Below are 22,704 nucleotides of genomic sequence, written 5' to 3'. Positions count from 1 at the left end.
TGTAGCACACCCAGAGCAGAAGTTCTACTTCAGCCAGATCAGGCCTGCATGGAAACGGCGTTTCACAGGCATCTGTAAGAGATGTTCCCGGTAGGCTGTAAGAGCACTGTGCAGAGCGAGTTGTTTCTTAGCCTCCCAAAGAGCTGGAAGCAAGATGCATTGGGGCCCAACTCTCCCTTTGGAAAGAAGACAGCCCTTTGTGCCTTGCAGATCTAGGGCAATGTAGCCCACCCAGAGCAGAAGTTCTACTTCAGCCAGATCAGGCCTTGAAAGAAACTGCGTTTCACAGGCCTTTCTAACAGGTGTTCCCTGTAGGCTGTAAGAGCACTGTGCAGAGCGAGTTGTTTCTCAGCTTCCCAAAGAGCTGGAAGCAAGATGCTTTGGTGCCCAACTTGCCCTTTGGAAAGGAGACTGCACGTTGTGCCTTTCAGCTCTAGGGCAATGTAGCACACCCAGAGCAGAAGTTCTACTTCACCCAGATAAGGCCTGGAAAGAAACAGCGTTTCACAGGCCTTTCTAAGAGGTGTTCCCTGTAGGCTGTAAGAGCACTGTGCAGAGAGAGTTGTTTCTTAGCCTCCCAAAGAGCTGGAAGCAAGATGCATTGGGGCCTAACTCGCCCTTTGGAAAGAAGACAGCACTTTGTGCTTTGCAGCTGTAGGGCAACGTAGCACACCCAGAGCAGAAGTTCTCCATCTGCCAGATAAGGCCTGGAAAGAAACTGCGATTCACAGGCCTTTGTAAGAGGTGATCCAGGTAGGCTGTAAGAGCACTGTGCAGAGCGAGTTGTTACTCAGCTTGCCAAAGGGCTGGAAGCAAGATGCTTTGTGGCCCAACTCGTCCTTTGGAAAGGAGACTGCACGTTGTGCCTTGCAGCTCTAGGGCAATGTAGCACACCCAGAGCAGAAGTTCTACTTCAGCGAGATCAGGCCTGCATGGAAACTGCGTTTCACAAGCCTTTGTAAGCGATGTTCCTGGTAGGGTGTAAGAGCACTGTGCAGACCGAGTTGTTTCTCAGCTTCCCAAAGAGCTGGAAGCAAGATGCTTTGGGGTCAAACTCGCCCTATGTGAAGAAGCCTGCACGTTGTGCCTTTCAGCTCTCGGTCAATGTAGCACACAAAGAGCAGAAGTTCTACTTCAGCCAGATCAGTCCTGGAAAGAAACTGCGATTCACAGGCCTTTGTAGGAGGTGTTCCCTGTAGGCTGTAAGAGCACTGTGCAGAGCGAGTTGTTTCTCAGCTTCCCCAAGAGCTGGAAGCAAGATGCTTTGGGGCCGAATTCGTCCTTTGGAAAGAAGACAGCACGTTGTGCCTTTCAGCTCTAGGGCGATGTAGCACACCCAGATCAGAAGTTCTACTTCAGCCAGATCAGGCCTGCAAAGAAACTGCGTTTGACAGGACTTTGCAAGAGATGTTCCCCGTAGGCTGTAAGAGCACTGTGCAGAGCGAGTTGTTTCTTAGCCTCCCAAAGAGCTGGAAGCAAGATGCATTGGGGCCCAACTCGCCCTTTGGAAAGAAGACAGCGCTTTGTGCCTTTCAGCTGTAGGGCAATGTAGCACACCCAGAGCAGAACTTCTACTTCAGCCTGATCAGGCCTGCAGAGAAACTGGATTTCACAGGCTTTTGTAAGAGGTCTTCCCGGTAGGCTGTAAGAGCACTGTGCAGGGCGTTTTGTTTCTTACCCTCCCAATGAGCTGTAAGAAATATGCTTTGCGGCCCATCTGCCGCTTTGGAAAGAAGGCAGCACTTTGTGCCTTGCAGCTCTAGGGCAATGTAGCACACCCAGAGGAGAAGATCTACTTCAGCCAGATAAGGCCTGCAAAGAAATTGCGTTTCACAGGGTTTTGTAAGAGGTCTTCCCGGTAGGCTGTAACAGCACTGTGCAGAGTGACTTGTTTCTTACCCTCCCAAAGAGCTGTTAACAAGATGCGTTGAGGCCCATCTGCCCCTATGGAAAGAATGCAGCACTTTGTACCTTGCAGCTCTAGGGCCATGTAGCACACCCAGAGCAGAAGTCCTACTTCATCTAGATCACATCTGCAAAGAAACTGCGTTTCGCAGGCTTTTGTAAGAGATGTTCCCGGTAGGCTGTAAGAGCACTGTGCTGAGCGACTTGTTTCTTACACTCCCAAAGAGCTGGAATCAAGATGCTTTAGGGTCCTTCTCTCCCGTTGGAAAGAAGGCAGCACTTTGTGCCTTGCAGCTCTAGGGCAATGTAGCACACCCAGAGCCGAAGTTCTACTTCAGCCAGATCAGAGCTGCAAAGAAACTGCGTTTCACAGGCCTTGTAAGAGATGTTCCCGGTAGGCTGTATGAGCACTGTGCAGAACGACTTGTTTCGTATCTTCCCAAAGAGGTGGAAGCAAGATGCTTTGGGGCCCATCGGCCCCTTTGCAAACAAGGCAGCACTTTGTGTCTTCCAGCTCTAGAGCAATGTAGCACACCCATAGCAGAAGTTCTACTTCAGCCAGCTCAGGCCTGCAAAGGAACTGCGTTTCCCAGGCTTTAGTTAATGTTCTTCCCGGTAGTCTGTACGAGTACTGTGCAGAGTGACTTGTTTCTTAACCTCCCAAAGAGCTGGAAGCAAGATGCTTTGGGGCCCAACTTGCCCTTTTTTAAGAAACCAGAACGTTCTGACTTTCCGCTCTAGGGCAATGTAGCACACCCAGAGCAGAACTTCTACTTCAGCCAGATCAGGCCTGCAAAGAAACTGCGTTTCACAGGCCTTTGCAAGAGATGTTCCCGCTAGGCTGTAAGAGCACTGTGCAGAGCGAGTTGTTTCTTAGCCTTCCAAAGAGCTGGAAGCAAGATGCATTGGGGCCCAACTCGCCCTTTGGAAAGAAGACAGCGCTTTGTGCCTTTCAGCTGTAGGGCAATGTTGCACACCCAGAGGAGAAGTTCTACTTCAGCCAGATGAGGCCTGCAAAGAAACTGCGTTTCACAGGCCTTTGTAACAGATGTCCGGTAGGCTGTAAGAGCACTGTGCAGATGGAGTTCTTTCTTAGCTTACCAAAGAGCTGAAAGATAGATTCTTTGGGGCCCAACTCGACCTTTGGAGAGGAGACAGCACTTTGTGCTTTGCAGATCTAGGGCAATGTAGCACACCCAGAGCATAAGTTCTACTTCAACCAGATCAGGCCTGCAAAGAAACTGCGTTTCACAGGCCATTGTAAGAGATGTTCCCGGTAGGCTGTAAGAGCATTGTGCAGAGCGAGTTGTTTCTTAGCTTCCCAAAGAGCTGGAAGCAAGATGCTTTGGGGCCCAACTCGCCCTTTGTTAAGAAAACTGCACGTTGTGCCTTTCAGCTCTAGGGCAATGTAGCACACCCAGAGCAGAAGTTATTCTCCAGCCATATAAGGCCTGCAAAGAAACTGCATTTCACAGGCCTTTGCAAGAGATGTTCCCGGTAGGCTGTAAGAGCACTGTGCAGAGCGAGTTGTTTCTTAGCCTCCCAAAGAGCTGGAAGCAAGATGCATTGGGGCCCCACTCTCCCTTTGGAAAGAAGACAGCCCTTTGTGCCTTGCACCTCTAGGGCAATGTAGCCCACCCAGAGCAGAAGTTCTGCTTCAGCCAGATCAGGCCTTGAAAGAAACTGCGTTTCACAGGCCTTTCCAACAGGTGTTCCCTGTAGGCTGTAAGAGCACTGTGCAGAGCGAGTTGTTTCTCAGCTTCGCAAAGAGCTGGAAGCAAGATGCTTTGGTGCCCAACTTGCCCTTTGGAAAGGAGATTGCACGTTGTGCCTTTCAGCTCTAGGGCAATGTAGCACACCCAGAGCAGAAGTTCTACTTCAGCCAGTTAAGGCCTGCAAAGAAACTGCGTTTCACAGGCATTTGTAGGAGTTGTTCCCCGTAGTCTGTAAGAGCACTGTGCAGAGCGACTTGTTTCTCAGCTTGCCAAAGTGCTGGAAGCAAGATGCTCTGGGGCCCAACTCGCCCTTTGGAAAGGAGACTGCACCTTGTGCCTTGCAGGTCTAGGGCAATGTAGCACACCCAGAGCAGAAGTTCTACTTCACACAGATAAGGCCTGGAAAGAAACTGCGTTTCACAGGCCTTTCTAAGAGGTGTTCCCTGTAGGCTGTAAGAGCACTGTGCAGAGCGAGTTGTTTCTTAGCCTCCCAAAGAGCTGGAAGCAAGATGCACTGGGGCCTAACTCGCCCTTTGGAAAGAAGACAGCGCTTTGTGCCTTGCAGCTGTAGGGCAATATAGCACACCCAGAGCAGCTGTTCTACTTCAGCCAGATCAGGCCTGAAAAGAAACTGCATTTCACAGGCTTTTGTAACAGATGTCCGGTAGGCTGTATGAGCACTGTGCAGATGGAGTTCTTTCTTAGCTTACCAAAGAGCTGAAAGATAGATTCTTTGGGGCCCAACTCGACCTTTGGAAAGGAGACTGCACGTTGTGCCTTGCAGCACTAGGGCAATGTAGCACACCCAGAGCAGAAGTTCCACTTCAGCCAGATCAGTCCTGGATGAAACTGCGATTCACAGGACTTTGTAAGAGGTGTTCCCTCAAGGCTGTAAGAGCACTGTGCAGAGCGAGTTGTTTCTCAGCTTGCCAAAGAGCTGGAAGCAAGACGCTTTGGGGCCCAACTCGTCCTTTGGAAAGGAGACGGCACGTTGTGCCTTGCAGCTCTAGGGCAATGTAGCACACCCAGAGCAGAAGTTCTACTTCAGCCAGATCAGGCCTGCATGGAAACGGCGTTTCACAGGCATCTGTAAGAGATGTTCCCGGTAGGCTGTAAGAGCACTGTGCAGAGCGAGTTGTTTCTTAGCCTCCCAAAGAGCTGGAAGCAAGATGCATTGGGGCCCAACTCTCCCTTTGGAAAGAAGACAGCCCTTTGTGCCTTGCAGATCTAGGGCAATGTAGCCCACCCAGAGCAGAAGTTCTACTTCAGCCAGATCAGGCCTTGAAAGAAACTGCGTTTCACAGGCCTTTCTAACAGGTGTTCCCTGTAGGCTGTAAGAGCACTGTGCAGAGCGAGTTGTTTCTCAGCTTCCCAAAGAGCTGGAAGCAAGATGCTTTGGTGCCCAACTTGCCCTTTGGAAAGGAGACTGCACGTTGTGCCTTTCAGCTCTAGGGCAATGTAGCACACCCAGAGCAGAAGTTCTACTTCACCCAGATAAGGCCTGGAAAGAAACAGCGTTTCACAGGCCTTTCTAAGAGGTGTTCCCTGTAGGCTGTAAGAGCACTGTGCAGAGAGAGTTGTTTCTTAGCCTCCCAAAGAGCTGGAAGCAAGATGCATTGGGGCCTAACTCGCCCTTTGGAAAGAAGACAGCACTTTGTGCTTTGCAGCTGTAGGGCAACGTAGCACACCCAGAGCAGAAGTTCTACATCAGCCAGATCAGGCCTGCAAAGAAACTGCGTTTCACAGGCCTTTGTAAGAGATGTTACCGGTAGGCTGTAAGAGCACTGTGCAGAGCGACTTGTTCTCAGCTTGTCAAAGAGCTGGAAGCAAGATGCTCTGAGGCCCAACTCGCCCTTTGGAAAGGAGACTGCACGTTGTGCCTTGCAGCACTAGGGCAATGTAGCACACCCAGAGCAGAAGTTCCACTTCAGCCAGATCAGTCCTGGAAAGAAACTGCGATTCACAGGACTTTGTAAGAGGTGTTCCCTCTAGGCTGTAAGAGCACTGTGCAGAGCGAGTTGTTTCTCAGCTTGCCAAAGAGCTGGAAGCAAGACGCTTTGGGGCCCAACTCGTCCTTTGGAAAGGAGACTGCACGTTGTGCCTTGCAGCTCTATGGCAATGTAGCACACCCAGAGCAGAAGTTCTACTTCAGCCAGATCAGGCCTGCATGGAAACGGCGTTTCACAGGCATCTGTAAGAGATGTTCCCGGTAGGCTGTAAGAGCACTGTGCAGAGCGAGTTGTTTCTCAGCTTCCCAAAGAGCTGGAAGCAAGATGCCTTGGGACCAAACTCGCCCTTTGTGAAGAAGCCTGCACGTTGTGCCTTTCAGCTCTCAGGCAATGTAGCCCAACCAGAGCCGAAGTTCTCCATCTGCCAGATAAGGCCTGGAAAGAAACTGCGATTCACAGGCCTTTGTAAGAGGTGATCCAGGTAGACTGTAAGAGCACTGTGCAGAGCGAGTTGTTACTCAGCTTGCCAAAGGGCTGGAAGCAAGATGCTTTGTGGCCCAACTCGTCCTTTGGAAAGGAGACTGCACGTTGTGCCTTGCAGCTCTAGGGCAATGTAGCACACCCAGAGCAGAAGTTCTACTTCAGCGAGATCAGGCCTGCATGGAAACTGCGTTTCACAAGCCTTTGTAAGCGATGTTCCCGGTAGGGTGTAAGAGCACTGGGCAGACCGAGTTGTTTCTCAGCTTCCCAAAGAGCTGGAAGCAAGATGCTTTGGGGTCAAACTCGCCCTATGTGAAGAAGCCTGCACGTTGTGCCTTTCAGCTCTCGGTCAATGTAGCACACAAAGAGCAGAAGTTCTACTTCAGCCAGATCAGTCCTGGAAAGAAACTGCGATTCACAGGCCTTTGTAGGAGGTGTTCCCTGTAGGCTGTAAGAGCACTGTGCAGAGCGAGTTGTTTCTCAGCTTCCCCAAGAGCTGGAAGCAAGATGCTTTGGGGCCGAATTCGTCCTTTGGAAAGAAGACAGCACGTTGTGCCTTTCAGCTCTAGGGCGATGTAGCACACCCAGATCAGAAGTTCTACTTCAGCCAGATCAGGCCTGCAAAGAAACTGCGTTTGACAGGACTTTGCAAGAGATGTTCCCCGTAGGCTGTAAGAGCACTGTGCAGAGCGAGTTGTTTCTTAGCCTCCCAAAGAGCTGGAAGCAAGATGCATTGGGGCCCAACTCGCCCTTTGGAAAGAAGACAGCGCTTTGTGCCTTTCAGCTGTAGGGCAATGTAGCACACCCAGAGCAGAACTTCTACTTCAGCCTGATCAGGCCTGCAGAGAAACTGGATTTCACAGGCTTTTGTAAGAGGTCTTCCCGGTAGGCTGTAAGAGCACTGTGCAGGGCGTTTTGTTTCTTACCCTCCCAATGAGCTGTAAGAAATATGCTTTGCGGCCCATCTGCCGCTTTGGAAAGAAGGCAGCACTTTGTGCCTTGCAGCTCTAGGGCAATGTAGCACACCCAGAGGAGAAGATCTACTTCAGCCAGATAAGGCCTGCAAAGAAATTGCGTTTCACAGGGTTTTGTAAGAGGTCTTCCCGGTAGGCTGTAACAGCACTGTGCAGAGTGACTTGTTTCTTACCCTCCCAAAGAGCTGTTAACAAGATGCGTTGAGGCCCATCTGCCCCTATGGAAAGAATGCAGCACTTTGTACCTTGCAGCTCTAGGGCCATGTAGCACACCCAGAGCAGAAGTCCTACTTCATCTAGATCACATCTGCAAAGAAACTGCGTTTCGCAGGCTTTTGTAAGAGATGTTCCCGGTAGGCTGTAAGAGCACTGTGCTGAGCGACTTGTTTCTTACACTCCCAAAGAGCTGGAATCAAGATGCTTTAGGGTCCTTCTCTCCCGTTGGAAAGAAGGCAGCACTTTGTGCCTTGCAGCTCTAGGGCAATGTAGCACACCCAGAGCCGAAGTTCTACTTCAGCCAGATCAGAGCTGCAAAGAAACTGCGTTTCACAGGCCTTGTAAGAGATGTTCCCGGTAGGCTGTATGAGCACTGTGCAGAACGACTTGTTTCGTATCTTCCCAAAGAGGTGGAAGCAAGATGCTTTGGGGCCCATCGGCCCCTTTGCAAACAAGGCAGCACTTTGTGTCTTCCAGCTCTAGAGCAATGTAGCACACCCATAGCAGAAGTTCTACTTCAGCCAGCTCAGGCCTGCAAAGGAACTGCGTTTCCCAGGCTTTAGTTAATGTTCTTCCCGGTAGTCTGTACGAGTACTGTGCAGAGTGACTTGTTTCTTAACCTCCCAAAGAGCTGGAAGCAAGATGCTTTGGGGCCCAACTTGCCCTTTTTTAAGAAACCAGAACGTTCTGACTTTCCGCTCTAGGGCAATGTAGCACACCCAGAGCAGAACTTCTACTTCAGCCAGATCAGGCCTGCAAAGAAACTGCGTTTCACAGGCCTTTGCAAGAGATGTTCCCGCTAGGCTGTAAGAGCACTGTGCAGAGCGAGTTGTTTCTTAGCCTTCCAAAGAGCTGGAAGCAAGATGCATTGGGGCCCAACTCGCCCTTTGGAAAGAAGACAGCGCTTTGTGCCTTTCAGCTGTAGGGCAATGTTGCACACCCAGAGGAGAAGTTCTACTTCAGCCAGATGAGGCCTGCAAAGAAACTGCGTTTCACAGGCCTTTGTAACAGATGTCCGGTAGGCTGTAAGAGCACTGTGCAGATGGAGTTCTTTCTTAGCTTACCAAAGAGCTGAAAGATAGATTCTTTGGGGCCCAACTCGACCTTTGGAGAGGAGACAGCACTTTGTGCTTTGCAGATCTAGGGCAATGTAGCACACCCAGAGCATAAGTTCTACTTCAACCAGATCAGGCCTGCAAAGAAACTGCGTTTCACAGGCCATTGTAAGAGATGTTCCCGGTAGGCTGTAAGAGCATTGTGCAGAGCGAGTTGTTTCTTAGCTTCCCAAAGAGCTGGAAGCAAGATGCTTTGGGGCCCAACTCGCCCTTTGTTAAGAAAACTGCACGTTGTGCCTTTCAGCTCTAGGGCAATGTAGCACACCCAGAGCAGAAGTTATTCTCCAGCCATATAAGGCCTGCAAAGAAACTGCATTTCACAGGCCTTTGCAAGAGATGTTCCCGGTAGGCTGTAAGAGCACTGTGCAGAGCGAGTTGTTTCTTAGCCTCCCAAAGAGCTGGAAGCAAGATGCATTGGGGCCCCACTCTCCCTTTGGAAAGAAGACAGCCCTTTGTGCCTTGCACCTCTAGGGCAATGTAGCCCACCCAGAGCAGAAGTTCTGCTTCAGCCAGATCAGGCCTTGAAAGAAACTGCGTTTCACAGGCCTTTCCAACAGGTGTTCCCTGTAGGCTGTAAGAGCACTGTGCAGAGCGAGTTGTTTCTCAGCTTCGCAAAGGGCTGGAAGCAAGATGCTTTGGTGCCCAACTTGCCCTTTGGAAAGGAGATTGCACGTTGTGCCTTTCAGCTCTAGGGCAATGTAGCACACCCAGAGCAGAAGTTCTACTTCAGCCAGTTAAGGCCTGCAAAGAAACTGCGTTTCACAGGCATTTGTAGGAGTTGTTCCCCGTAGTCTGTAAGAGCACTGTGCAGAGCGACTTGTTTCTCAGCTTGCCAAAGTGCTGGAAGCAAGATGCTCTGGGGCCCAACTCGCCCTTTGGAAAGGAGACTGCACCTTGTGCCTTGCAGGTCTAGGGCAATGTAGCACACCCAGAGCAGAAGTTCTACTTCACCCAGATAAGGCCTGGAAAGAAACTGCGTTTCACAGGCCTTTCTAAGAGGTGTTCCCTGTAGGCTGTAAGAGCACTGTGCAGAGCGAGTTGTTTCTTAGCCTCCCAAAGAGCTGGAAGCAAGATGCACTGGGGCCTAACTCGCCCTTTGGAAAGAAGACAGCGCTTTGTGCCTTGCAGCTGTAGGGCAATATAGCACACCCAGAGCAGCTGTTCTACTTCAGCCAGATCAGGCCTGAAAAGAAACTGCATTTCACAGGCTTTTGTAACAGATGTCCGGTAGGCTGTATGAGCACTGTGCAGATGGAGTTCTTTCTTAGCTTACCAAAGAGCTGAAAGATAGATTCTTTGGGGCCCAACTCGACCTTTGGAAAGGAGACTGCACGTTGTGCCTTGCAGCACTAGGGCAATGTAGCACACCCAGAGCAGAAGTTCCACTTCAGCCAGATCAGTCCTGGATGAAACTGCGATTCACAGGACTTTGTAAGAGGTGTTCCCTCTAGGCTGTAAGAGCACTGTGCAGAGCGAGTTGTTTCTCAGCTTGCCAAAGAGCTGGAAGCAAGACGCTTTGGGGCCCAACTCGTCCTTTGGAAAGGAGACGGCACGTTGTGCCTTGCAGCTCTAGGGCAATGTAGCACACCCAGAGCAGAAGTTCTACTTCAGCCAGATCAGGCCTGCATGGAAACGGCGTTTCACAGGCATCTGTAAGAGATGTTCCCGGTAGGCTGTAAGAGCACTGTGCAGAGCGAGTTGTTTCTTAGCCTCCCAAAGAGCTGGAAGCAAGATGCATTGGGGCCCAACTCTCCCTTTGGAAAGAAGACAGCCCTTTGTGCCTTGCAGATCTAGGGCAATGTAGCCCACCCAGAGCAGAAGTTCTCCATCTGCCAGATCAGGCCTTGAAAGAAACTGCGTTTCACAGGCCTTTCTAACAGGTGTTCCCTGTAGGCTGTAAGAGCACTGTGCAGAGCGAGTTGTTTCTCAGCTTCCCAAAGAGCTGGAAGCAAGATGCTTTGGTGCCCAACTTGCCCTTTGGAAAGGAGACTGCACGTTGTGCCTTTCAGCTCTAGGGCAATGTAGCACACACAGAGCAGAAGTTCTACTTCACCCAGATAAGGCCTGGAAAGAAACAGCGTTTCACAGGCCTTTCTAAGAGGTGTTCCCTGTAGGCTGTAAGAGCACTGTGCAGAGAGAGTTGTTTCTTAGCCTCCCAAAGAGCTGGAAGCAAGATGCATTGGGGCCTAACTCGCCCTTTGGAAAGAAGACAGCACTTTGTGCTTTGCAGCTGTAGGGCAACGTAGCACACCCAGAGCAGAAGTTCTACATCAGCCAGATCAGGCCTGCAAAGAAACTGCGTTTCACAGGCCTTTGTAAGAGATGTTACCGGTAGGCTGTAAGAGCACTGTGCAGAGCGACTTGTTCTCAGCTTGTCAAAGAGCTGGAAGCAAGATGCTCTGAGGCCCAACTCGCCCTTTGGAAAGGAGACTGCACGTTGTGCCTTGCAGCACTAGGGCAATGTAGCACACCCAGAGCAGAAGTTCCACTTCAGCCAGATCAGTCCTGGAAAGAAACTGCGATTCACAGGACTTTGTAAGAGGTGTTCCCTCTAGGCTGTAAGAGCACTGTGCAGAGCGAGTTGTTTCTCAGCTTGCCAAAGAGCTGGAAGCAAGACGCTTTGGGGCCCAACTCGTCCTTTGGAAAGGAGACTGCACGTTGTGCCTTGCAGCTCTATGGCAATGTAGCACACCCAGAGCAGAAGTTCTACTTCAGCCAGATCAGGCCTGCATGGAAACGGCGTTTCACAGGCATCTGTAAGAGATGTTCCCGGTAGGCTGTAAGAGCACTGTGCAGAGCGAGTTGTTTCTCAGCTTCCCAAAGAGCTGGAAGCAAGATGCCTTGGGACCAAACTCGCCCTTTGTGAAGAAGCCTGCACGTTGTGCCTTTCAGCTCTCAGGCAATGTAGCCCAACCAGAGCCGAAGTTCTCCATCTGCCAGATAAGGCCTGGAAAGAAACTGCGATTCACAGGCCTTTGTAAGAGGTGATCCAGGTAGGCTGTAAGAGCACTGTGCAGAGCGAGTTGTTACACAGCTTGCCAAAGGGCTGGAAGCAAGATGCTTTGTGGCCCAACTCGTCCTTTGGAAAGGAGACTGCACGTTGTGCCTTGCAGCTCTAGGGCAATGTAGCACACCCAGAGCAGAAGTTCTACTTCAGCGAGATCAGGCCTGCATGGAAACTGCGTTTCACAAGCCTTTGTAAGCGATGTTCCCGGTAGGGTGTAAGAGCACTGGGCAGACCGAGTTGTTTCTCAGCTTCCCAAAGAGCTGGAAGCAAGATGCTTTGGGGTCAAACTCGCCCTATGTGAAGAAGCCTGCACGTTGTGCCTTTCAGCTCTCGGTCAATGTAGCACACAAAGAGCAGAAGTTCTACTTCAGCCAGATCAGTCCTGGAAAGAAACTGCGATTCACAGGCCTTTGTAGGAGGTGTTCCCTGTAGGCTGTAAGAGCACTGTGCAGAGCGAGTTGTTTCTCAGCTTCCCCAAGAGCTGGAAGCAAGATGCTTTGGGGCCGAATTCGTCCTTTGGAAAGAAGACAGCACGTTGTGCCTTTCAGGTCTAGGGCGATGTAGCACACCCAGATCAGAAGTTCTACTTCAGCCAGATCAGGCCTGCAAAGAAACTGCGTTTGACAGGACTTTGCAAGAGATGTTCCCCGTAGGCTGTAAGAGCACTGTGCAGAGCGAGTTGTTTCTTAGCCTCCCAAAGAGCTGGAAGCAAGATGCATTGGGGCCCAACTCGCCCTTTGGAAAGAAGACAGCGCTTTGTGCCTTTCAGCTGTAGGGCAATGTAGCACACCCAGAGGAGAAGTTCTACTTCAGCCAGATGAGGCCTGCAAAGAAACTGCGTTTCACAGGCCTTTGTAACAGATGTCCGGTAGGCTGTAAGAGCACTGTGCAGATGGAGTTCTTTCTTAGCTTACCAAAGAGCTGAAAGATAGATTCTTTGGGGCCCAACTCGACCTTTGGGGAGGAGACAGCACTTTGTGCCTTGCAGCTCTAGGGCAATGTAGCACACCCAGAGCAGAAGTTCTACTTCAACCAGATCAGGCCTGCAAAGAAACTGCGTTTCACAGGCCATTGTAAGAGATGTTCCCGGTAGGCTGTAAGAGCATTGTGCAGAGCGAGTTGTTTCTTAGCTTCCCAAAGAGCTGGAAGCAAGATGCTTTGGGGCCCAACTCGCCCTTTGTTAAGAAAACTGCACGTTGTGCCTTTCAGCTCTAGGGCAATGTAGCACACCCAGAGCAGAAGTTATTCTCCAGCCATATAAGGCCTGCAAAGAGACTGCATTTCACAGGCCTTTGCAAGAGATGTTCCCGGTAGGCTGTAAGAGCACTGTGCAGAGCGAGTTGTTTCTTAGCCTCCCAAAGAGCTGGAAGCAAGATGCATTGGGGCCCAACTCTCCCTTTTTAAAGAAGACAGCCCTTTGTGCCTTGCACCTCTAGGGCAATGTAGCCCACCCAGAGCAGAAGTTCTACTTCAGCCAGATCAGGCCTTGAAAGAAACTGCGTTTCACAGGCCTTTCTAACAGGTGTTCCCTGTAGGCTGTAAGAGCACTGTGCAGAGCGAGTTGTTTCTCAGCTTCCCAAAGAGCTGGAAGCAAGATGCTTTGGTGCCCAACTTGCCCTTTGGAAAGGAGACTGCACGTTGTGCCTTTCAGCTCTAGGGCAATGTAGCACACCCACAGCAGAAGTTCTACTTCAGCCAGTTAAGGCCTGCAAAGAAACTGTGTTTCACAGGCATTTGTAGGAGTTGTTCCCCGTAGGCTGTAAGAGCACTGTTCAGAGCGACTTGTTTCTCAGCTTGCCAAAGTGCTGGAAGCAAGATGCTCTGGGCCCCAACTCGCCCTTTCGAAAGGAGACTGCACCTTGTGCCTTGCAGCTCTAGGGCAATGTAGCACACCCAGAGCAGAAGTTCTACTTCACCCAGATAAGGCCTGGAAAGAAACTGCGTTTCACAGGCCTTTCTAAGAGGTGTTCCCTGTAGGCTGTAAGAGCACTGTGGAGAGCGAGTTGTTTCTCAGCTTCCCCAAGAGGTGGAAGCAAGATGCATTGGGCCTAACTCGCCCTTTGGAAAGAAGACAGCGCTTTGTGCCTTGCAGCTGTAGGGCAACGTAGCACACCCAGAGCAGAAGTTCTACTTCAGCCAGAACAGGCCTGCATAGAAACTGCGTTTCACAGGTCTTTGTAAGAGATGTTCCCGGTAGGCTGCAAGAGCACTGTGCAGAGCGAGTTGTTTCTCAGCTTGCCAAAGAACTGAAAGCAAGATGCTTTTGGGCCCAACTCTCCCTTTGGAAAGGAGACTGCACGTTGTGCCTTTCAGCTGTGAGGCAATGTAGCACACCCAGAGCAGAAGTTCTACTTCAGCCAGATAAGGCCTGCAAAGAAACTGCGTGTCACAGGCCTTTGCAAGAGATGTTCCCGCTGGGCTGTAAGAGCACTGTGCAGAGCGAGTTGTTTCTTAGCCTCCCAAAGAGCTGGAAGCAAGATGCTGTGGGGCCCAACTCGCCCTTTGGAAAGGAGACTGCCCGTTGTGCCTTTCAGATCTAGGGCAATGTAGCACACCCAGAGCAGAAGTTCTACTTCAGCCAGATAAGGCCTGCATAGAAACTGCCTTTCACAGGCCTTTGTAAGAGCTGTTCCCGGTAGGCTGTAAGAGCACTGTGCAGAGCGAGTTGTTTCTCAGCTTGCCAAAGAGCTGGAAGCAAGATGCTGTGAGGCCCATCTCGCCCTTTGGAAAGGAGACTGCACATTGTGCCTTCAGCTCTAGGGCAATGTAGCACACCCAGAGCAGAAGTTCTACTTCAGCCAGAACAGGCCTGCATAGAAACTGCGTTTCACAGGTCTTTGTAAGAGATAATCCCGGTAGGCTGCAAGAGCACTGTGCAGAGCGAGTTGTTTCTCAGCTTGCCAAAGTGCTGGAAGCAAGATGCTCTTTGGCCCAACTCGCCCTTTGGAAAGGAGACTGCACGTTGTGCCTTGCAGCTCTAGGGCAATGTAGCACACCCAGAGCAGAAGTTCTACTTCAGGCAGATCAGGCCTGCAAAGAAACTGCGTTTCACAGGCCTTTCTAAGAGGTGTTCCCTGTAGGCTGTAAGCGCACTGTGCAGAGCGAGTTGTTTCTTAGCCTTCCAACGAGCTGGAAGCAAGATGCATTGGGGCCCAACTCGCCTTTGGGAAAGAAGACAGCGCTTTGTGCCTTGCAGCTGTAGGGCAATGTAGCACACGCAGAGCAGAAGTTCTACGTCAGCGAGATCAGGCCTGCAAAGAAACTGCGTTTCACAGGCCTTTGTAACAGATGTCCGGTAGGCTGTAAGAGCACTGTGCAGTGCGAGTTGTTTCTCAGCTTCCCAAAGAGCTGGAAGCAAGATGCTTTGGGGCCCAACTTGCCCTTTGGACTGGAGACTGCACATTGTGGCTTTCCGCTCTAGGGCAATGTAGCACACCCAGAGCAGAAGTTCTACTTCAGCCAGATAATGCCTGCATAGAAACTGCGTTTCACAGGCCTTTGTAACAGATGTCCGGTAGGCTGTAAGAGCACTGTGCAGAGCGAGTTGTTTCTCAGCTTCCCAAAGAACTGGAAGCAAGAAGCTTTGGTGCCCAACTTGCCCTTTGGAATGGAGACTGCACGTTGTGCCTTTCAGCTCTAGGGCAAAGTAGCACACCCAGAGCAGAAGTTCTGCTTCAGCCAGATCAGGCCTTGAAAGAAACTGAGTTTCACAGGCCTTTCTAACAGGTGTTCCCTGTAGGCTGTAAGAGCACTGTGCAGAGCGAGTTGTTTCTGAGCTTCACAAAGAGCTGGAAGCAAGATGCTTTCGGGCCCAACTTGCCCATTTTTAAGAAACCAGCACGTTGTGCCTTTCAGCTCTAGGGCAATGTAGCACACCCAGAGCAGAAGTTCTACTTCAGGCAGATCAGGCCTGCAAAGAAACTGCGTTTCACAGGCCTTTCTAAGAGGTGTTCCCTGTAGGCTGTAAGAGCACTGTGCAGAGCGAGTTGTTTCTTAGCCTTCCAACGAGCTGGAAGCAAGATGCATTGGGGCCCAACTGGCCTTTGGGAAAGAAGACAGCGCTTTGTGCCTTGCAGCTGTAGGGCAATGTAGCACACCCAGAGCAGAAGTTCTACGTCAGCGAGATCAGGCCTGCAAAGAAACTGCGTTTCACAGGCCTTTGTAACAGATGTCCGGTAGGCTGTAAGAGCACTGTGCAGTGCGAGTTGTTTCTCAGCTTCCCAAAGAGCTGGAAGCAAGATGCTTTGGGGCCCAACTTGCCCTTTGGAATGGAGATTGCACGTTGTGCCTTTCAGCTGTGAGGCAATGTAGCACACCCAGAGCAGAAGTTCTACTTCAGCCAGATAAGGCCTGCAAAGAACCTGCGTGTCACAGGGCTTTGCAAGAGATGTTCCCGCTAGGCTGTAAGAGCACTGTGCAGAGCGAGTTGTTTCTTAGCCTCCCAAAGAGCTGGAAGCAAGATGCATTGGGGCCCAACTCGCCCTTTGGAAAGAAGACAGCGCTTTGTGCCTTGCAGCTCTAGGGCAATGTAGCACACCCAGAGCAGAAATTCTACTTCAGCCAGATCACGCCTGCATAGAAACTGCGTTTCACAGGCCTTTGTAGCAGATGTCCGGTAGGCTGTAAGAGCACTGTGCAGATGGAGTTCCTTCTTAGCTTACCAAAGAGCTGAAAGATAGATTCTTTGGGGCCCAACTCGACCTTTTGAAAGAAGACAGCACTTTGTGCCTTGCTGATCTAGGGCAATCTAGCACACCCAGAGCAGAAGTTCTACTTCAACCAGATCAGGCCTGCAAAGAAACTGCGTTTCACAGGCTTCTGTAAGAGATGTTCCAGGTAGGCTGTAAGAGCACTGTGCAGAGCGAGTTGTTTCTCAGCTTCCCAAAGAGCTGGAAGCAAGATGCTTTGGTGCCGAACTTGCCCTTTGGAAAGGAGACTGCACGTTGTGCCTTTCAGCTTTAGTTCAATGTAGCACACCCAGAGCAGAAGTTCTACTTCAGCCAGTTAAGGCCTGCAAAGAAACTGCGTTTCACAGGCCTTTGTAGGAGGTGTTCCCCGTAGGCTGTAAGAGCACTGTGCAGAGCGAGTTGTTTCTCAGCTTGCCAAAGAGCTGGAAGCAAGATGCTGTGAGGCCCATCTCGCCCTTTGGAAAGGAGACTGCACATTGTGCCTTCAGCTCTAGGGCAATGTAGCACACCCAGAGCAGAAGTTCTACTTCAGCCCGAACAGGCCTGCATAGAAACTGCGTTTCACAGATCTTTGTAAGAGATGTTCCCGGTAGGCTGCAAGAGCACTGTGCAGAGCGAGTTGTTTCTCAGCTTGCCAAAGTGCTGGAAGCAAGATGCTCTTTGGCCCAACTCGCCCTTTGGAAAGGAGACTGCACGTTGTGCCTTGCAGCTCTAGGGCAATGTAGCACACCCAGAGCAGAAGTTCTACTTCAGGCAGATCAGGCCTGCAAAGAAACTGCGTTTCACAGGCCTTTCTAAGAGGTGTTCCCTGTAGGCTGTAAGAGCACTGTGCAGAGCGAGTTGTTTCTTAGCCTTCCAACGAGCTGGAAGCAAGATGCATTGGGGCCCAACTCGCCTTTGGGAAAGAAGACAGCGCTTTGTGCCTTGCAGCTGTAGGGCAATGTAGGACACCCAGAGCAGAAGTTCTACGTCAGCGAGATCAGGCCTGCAAAGAAACTGCGTTTCACAGGCCTTTGTAACAGATGTCCGGTAGGCTGTAAGAGCACTGTGCAGTGCGAGTTGTTTCTCAGCTTCCCAAAGAGCTGGAAGCAAGATGCTTTGGGGCCCAACTTGCCCTTTGGAATGGAGACTGCACATTGTGGCTTTCAGCTCTAGGGCAATGTAGCACACCCAGAGCAGAAGTTCTACTTCAGCCAGATCCGGCCTTGAAAGAAACTGCGTTTCACAGGCCTTTCTAACAGGTGTTCCCTGTAGGCTGTAAGAGCACTGTGCAGAGCGAGTTGTTTCTTAGCTTCCCAAAGAGCTGGAAGCAAGATGCTTTGGGGCCCAACTCGCCCTTTGTTAAGAAACCTGCACGTTGTGCCTTTCTGCTCTAGGTCAATGTAGTACACCCAGAGCAGAAGTTCTACTTCAGCCAGATCAGGCCTGCAAAGAAACTGCGTTTCACAGGCCTTTGTAAGAGATCTTCCCGGTAGGCTGTAAGAGCACTGTGCAGAGCGACTTGTTTCTTAGCTTCCCAATAGCTGGAAGCAAGATGTTTGGGGACCCTCTGCCCCTATGGAAAGAAGACAGCACTTTGTGCCTTTCAGCTCTACGGCAATGTAGCACACCCAGAGCAGAAGTTCTACTTCAGCCAGATCAGGCCAGCAAAGAAACTGCGTTTCACAGGCCTTTCTAAGAGGTGTTCCCTGTAGGCTGTAAGACCACTGTGCAGAGCGAGTTGTTTCTTAGCTTCCCAAAGAGCTGGAAGCAAGATGCTTTGGGGCCGAACTCGCCCTCTGGAAAGGATACTGCACTTTGTGGATTTCAGCTCTAGGGCAATGTAGCACACCCAGAGCAGAAGTTCTACTTCAGCCAGATAATGCCTGCATAGAAACTGCGTTTCACAGGCTTTTGTAAGAGATGTTCCCGGTAGGCTGTAAGAGCACTGTGCAGAGCGAGTTGTTTCTCAGCTTCCCAAAGAGCTGGAAGCAAGATGATTTGGTGCCCAACTTGCCCTTTGGAAAGGAGACTGCACGTTGTGCCTTTCAGCTCTAGGGCAATGTAGCACACCCAGAGCAGAAGTTCTACTTCAGCCTGTTAAGGCCTGCAAAGAAACTGCGTTTCACAAGCCTTTGTAGGAGGTGTTCCCCGTAGGCTGTAAGAGCACTGTGCAGAGCGACTTGATTCTCAGCTTGCCAAAGTGCTGGAAGCAAGATGCTCTGGGGCCCAACTCGCCCTTTGGAAAGGAGACTGCACGTTGTGCCTTGCAGCTCTAGGGCAATGTAGCACACCCTGAGCAGAAGTTCTACTTCACCCAGTTAAGGCCTGGAAAGAAACTGCGTTTCACAGGCCTTTCTAAGAGGTGTTCCCTGTAGGCTGTAAGACCACTGTGCAGAGCGAGTTGTTTCTCAGCTTCCCAAAGAGCTGGAAGCAAGATGCTTTGGTGCCCAACTTGCCCTTTGGAAAGGAGACTGCACGTTGTGCCTTTCAGCTCTAGGGCAATGCAGCACACCCAGAGCAGAAGTTCTACTTCAGCCAGTTAAGGCCTGCAAAGAAACTGCGTTTCACAGGCATTTGTAGGAGTTGTTCCCCGTAGGCTGTAAGAGCACTGTGCAGAGCGAGTTGTTTCTCAGCTTGCCAAAGTGCTGGAAGCAAGATGCTCTGGGGCCCAACTCGCCCTTTGGAAAGGAGACTGCACGTTGTGCCTTGCAGATCTTGGGCAATGTAGCACACCCAGAGCAGAAGTTCTACTTCAGCCAGATAATGCCTGCATAGAAACTGCGTTTCACAGGCCTTTGTAACAGATGTCCGGTAGGCTGTAAGAGAACTGTGCAGAGCGAGTTGTTTCTCAGCTTCCCAAAGAACTGGAAGCAAGATGCTTTGGTGCCCAACTTGCCCTTTGGAATGGAGACTGCACGTTGTGCCTTTCAGCTCTAGGGCAATGTAGCACACCCAGAGCAGAAGTTCTGCTTCAGCCAGATCAGGCCTTGAAAGAAACTGAGTTTCACAGGCCTTTCTAACAGGTGTTCCCTGTAGGCTGTAAGAGCACTGTGCAGAGCGAGTTGTTTCTCAGCTTCACAAAGAGCTGGAAGCAAGATGCTTTCGGGCCCAACTTGCCCATTTTTAAGAAACCAGCACGTTGTGCCTTTCAGCTCTAGGGCAATGTAGCACACCCAGAGCAGAAGTTCTACTTCAGCCAGATCAGGCCTGCAAAGAAACTGCGTTTCACAGGCCATTGTAAGAGATGTTCCCGGTAGGCTGTAAGAGCACTGTGCAGAGCGAGTTGTTTCTCAGCTTCCCAAAGAGCTGGAAGCAAGATGCTTTGGTGCCGAACTTGCCCTTTGGAAAGGAGATTGCACATTGTGCCTTTCAGCTCTAGTTCAATGTAGCACACCCAGAGCAGAAGTTCTACTTCAGCCAGTTAAGGCCTGCAAAGAAACTGCGTTTCACAGGCCTTTGTAGGAACTGTTCCCAGTAGGCTGTAAGAGCACTGTGCAGAGCGAGTTGTTTCTTAGCTTCCCAAAGAGCTGGAAGCAAGATGCTGTGGGGCCCAACTCGCCCTTTGGAAAGGAGACTGCCCGTTGTGCCTTTCAGATCTAGGGCAATGTAGCACACCCAGAGCAGAAGTTCTACTTCAGCCAGATAAGGCCTGCATAGAAACTGCCTTTCACAGGCCTTTGTAAGAGCTGTTCCCGGTAGGCTGTAAGAGCACTGTGCAGAGCGAGTTGTTTCTCAGCTTGCCAAAGAGCTGGAAGCAAGATGCTGTGAGGCCCATCTCGCCCTTTGGAAAGGAGACTGCACATTGTGCCTTCAGCTCTAGGGCAATGTAGCACACCCAGAGCAGAAGTTCTACTTCAGCCCGAACAGGCCTGCATAGAAACTGCATTTCACAGGTCTTTGTAAGAGATGTTCCCGGTAGGCTGCAAGAGCACTGTGCAGAGCGAGTTGTTTCTCAGCTTGCCAAAGTGCTGGAAGCAAGATGCTCTTTGGCCCAACTCGCCCTTTGGAAAGGAGACTGCACGTTGTGCCTTGCAGCTCTAGGGCAATGTAGCACACCCAGAGCAGAAGTTCTACTTCAGGCAGATCAGGCCTGCAAAGAAACTGCGTTTCACAGGCCTTTCTAAGAGGTGTTCCCTGTAGGCTGTACGAGCACTGTGCAGAGCGAGTTGTTTCTTAGCCTTCCAACGAGCTGGAAGCAAGATGCATTGGGGCCCAACTCGCCTTTGGGAAAGAAGACAGCGCTTTGTGCCTTGCAGCTGTAGGGCAAAGTAGCACACCCAGAGCAGAAGTTCTACGTCAGCGAGATCAGGCCTGCAAAGAAACTGCGTTTCACAGGCCTTTGTAACAGATGTCCGGTAGGCTGTAAGAGCACTGTGCAGTGCGAGTTGTTTCTCAGCTTCCCAAAGAGCTGGAAGCAAGATGCTTTGGGGCCCAACTTGCCCTTTGGAATGGAGACTGCACATTGTGGCTTTCAGCTCTAGGGCAATGTAGCACACCCAGAGCAGAAGTTCTACTTCAGCCAGATCCGGCCTTGAAAGAAACTGCGTTTCACAGGCCTTTCTAACAGGTGTTCCCTGTAGGCTGTAAGAGCACTGTGCAGAGCGAGTTGTTTCTTAGCTTCCCAAAGAGCTGGAAGCAAGATGCTTTGGGGCCCAACTCGCCCTTTGTTAAGAAACCTGCACGTTGTGCCTTTCTGCTCTAGGTCAATGTAGTACACCCAGAGCAGAAGTTCTACTTCAGCCAGATCAGGCCTGCAAAGAAACTGCGTTTCACAGGCCTTTGTAAGAGATCTTCCCGGTAGGCTGTAAGAGCACTGTGCAGAGCGACTTGTTTCTTAGCTTCCCAATAGCTGGAAGCAAGATGTTTGGGGACCCTCTGCCCCTATGGAAAGAAGACAGCACTTTGTGCCTTTCAGCTCTACGGCAATGTAGCACACCCAGAGCAGAAGTTCTACTTCAGCCAGATCAGGCCAGCAAAGAAACTGCGTTTCACAGGCCTTTCTAAGAGGTGTTCCCTGTAGGCTGTAAGAGCACTGTGCAGAGCGAGTTGTTTCTTAGCTTCCCAAAGAGCTGGAAGCAAGATGCTTTGGGGCCCAACTCGCCCTTTGTTAAGAAACCTGCACGTTGTGCCTTTCTGCTCTAGGTCAATGTAGTACACCCAGAGCAGAAGTTCTACTTCAGCCAGATCAGGCCTGCAAAGAAACTGCGTTTCACAGGCCTTTGTAAGAGATCTTCCCGGTAGGCTGTAAGAGCACTGTGCAGAGCGACTTGTTTCTTAGCTTCCCAATAGCTGGAAGCAAGATGTTTGGGGACCCTCTGCCCCTATGGAAAGAAGACAGCACTTTGTGCCTTTCAGCTCTACGGCAATGTAGCACACCCAGAGCAGAAGTTCTACTTCAGCCTGTTAAGGCCTGCAAAGAAACTGCGTTTCACAGGCCTTTCTAAGAGGTGTTCCCTGTAGGCTGTAAGAGCACTGTGCAGAGCGAGTTGTTTCTTAGCTTCCCAAAGAGCTGGAAGCAACATGCTTTGGGGTCGAACTCGCCCTTTGGAAAGGATACTGCACTTTGTGGATTTCAGCTCTAGGGCAATGTAGCACACCCAGACCAGAAGTTCTACTTCAGCCAGATAATGCCTGCATAGAAACTGCGTTTCACAGGCTTTTGTAAGAGATGTTCCCGGTAGGCTGTAAGAGCACTGTGCAGAGCGAGTTGTTTCTCAGCTTCCCAAAGAGCTGGAAGCAAGATGATTTGGTGCCCAACTTGCCCTTTGGAAAGGAGACTGCACGTTGTGCCTTTCAGCTCTAGGGCAATGTAGCACACCCAGAGCAGAAGTTCTACTTCAGCCTGTTAAGGCCTGCAAAGAAAGTGCGTTTCACAAGCCTTTGTAGGAGGTGTTCCCCGTAGGCTGTAAGAGCACTGTGCAGAGCGACTTGATTCTCAGCTTGCCAAAGTGCTGGAAGCAAGATGCTCTGGGGCCCAACTCGCCCTTTGGAAAGGAGACTGCACGTTGTGCCTTGCAGCTCTAGGGCAATGTAGCACACCCTGAGCAGAGTTCTACTTCACCCAGTTAAGGCCTGGAAAGAAACTGCGTTTCACAGGCCTTTCTAAGAGGTGTTCCCTGTAGGCTGTAAGACCACTGTGCAGAGCGAGTTGTTTCTCAGCTTCCCAAAGAGCTGGAAGCAAGATGCTTTGGTGCCCAACTTGCCCTTTGGAAAGGAGACTGCACGTTGTGCCTTTCAGCTCTAGGGCAATGCAGCACACCCAGAGCAGAAGTTCTACTTCAGCCAGATCAGGCCTGCAAAGAAACTGCGTTTCACAGGCATTTGTAGGAGTTGTTCCCCGTAGGCTGTAAGAGCACTGTGCAGAGCGAGTTGTTTCTCAGCTTGCCAAAGTGCTGGAAGCAAGATGCTCTGGGGCCCAACTCGCCCTTTGGAAAGGAGACTGCACGTTGTGCCTTGCAGCTCTAGGGCAATGTAGCACACCCAGAGCAGACGTTCTACTTCAGCCAGATAATGCCTGCATAGAAACTGCGTTTCACAGGCCTTTGTAACAGATGTCCGGTAGGCTGTAAGAGCACTGTGCAGAGCGAGTTGTTTCTCAGCTTCCCAAAGAACTGGAAGCAAGATGCTTTGGTGCCCAACTTGCCCATTTTTAAGAAACCAGCACGTTGTGCCT

This window comes from Equus caballus, chromosome 4, assembly GCF_041296265.1.
Source record: "Equus caballus isolate H_3958 breed thoroughbred chromosome 4, TB-T2T, whole genome shotgun sequence".
Classification (NCBI taxonomy): domain Eukaryota; kingdom Metazoa; phylum Chordata; class Mammalia; order Perissodactyla; family Equidae; genus Equus; species Equus caballus.
The sequence above is the reverse complement of the archived record's forward strand: the minus strand, read 5'-3'. Positions refer to the sequence as shown.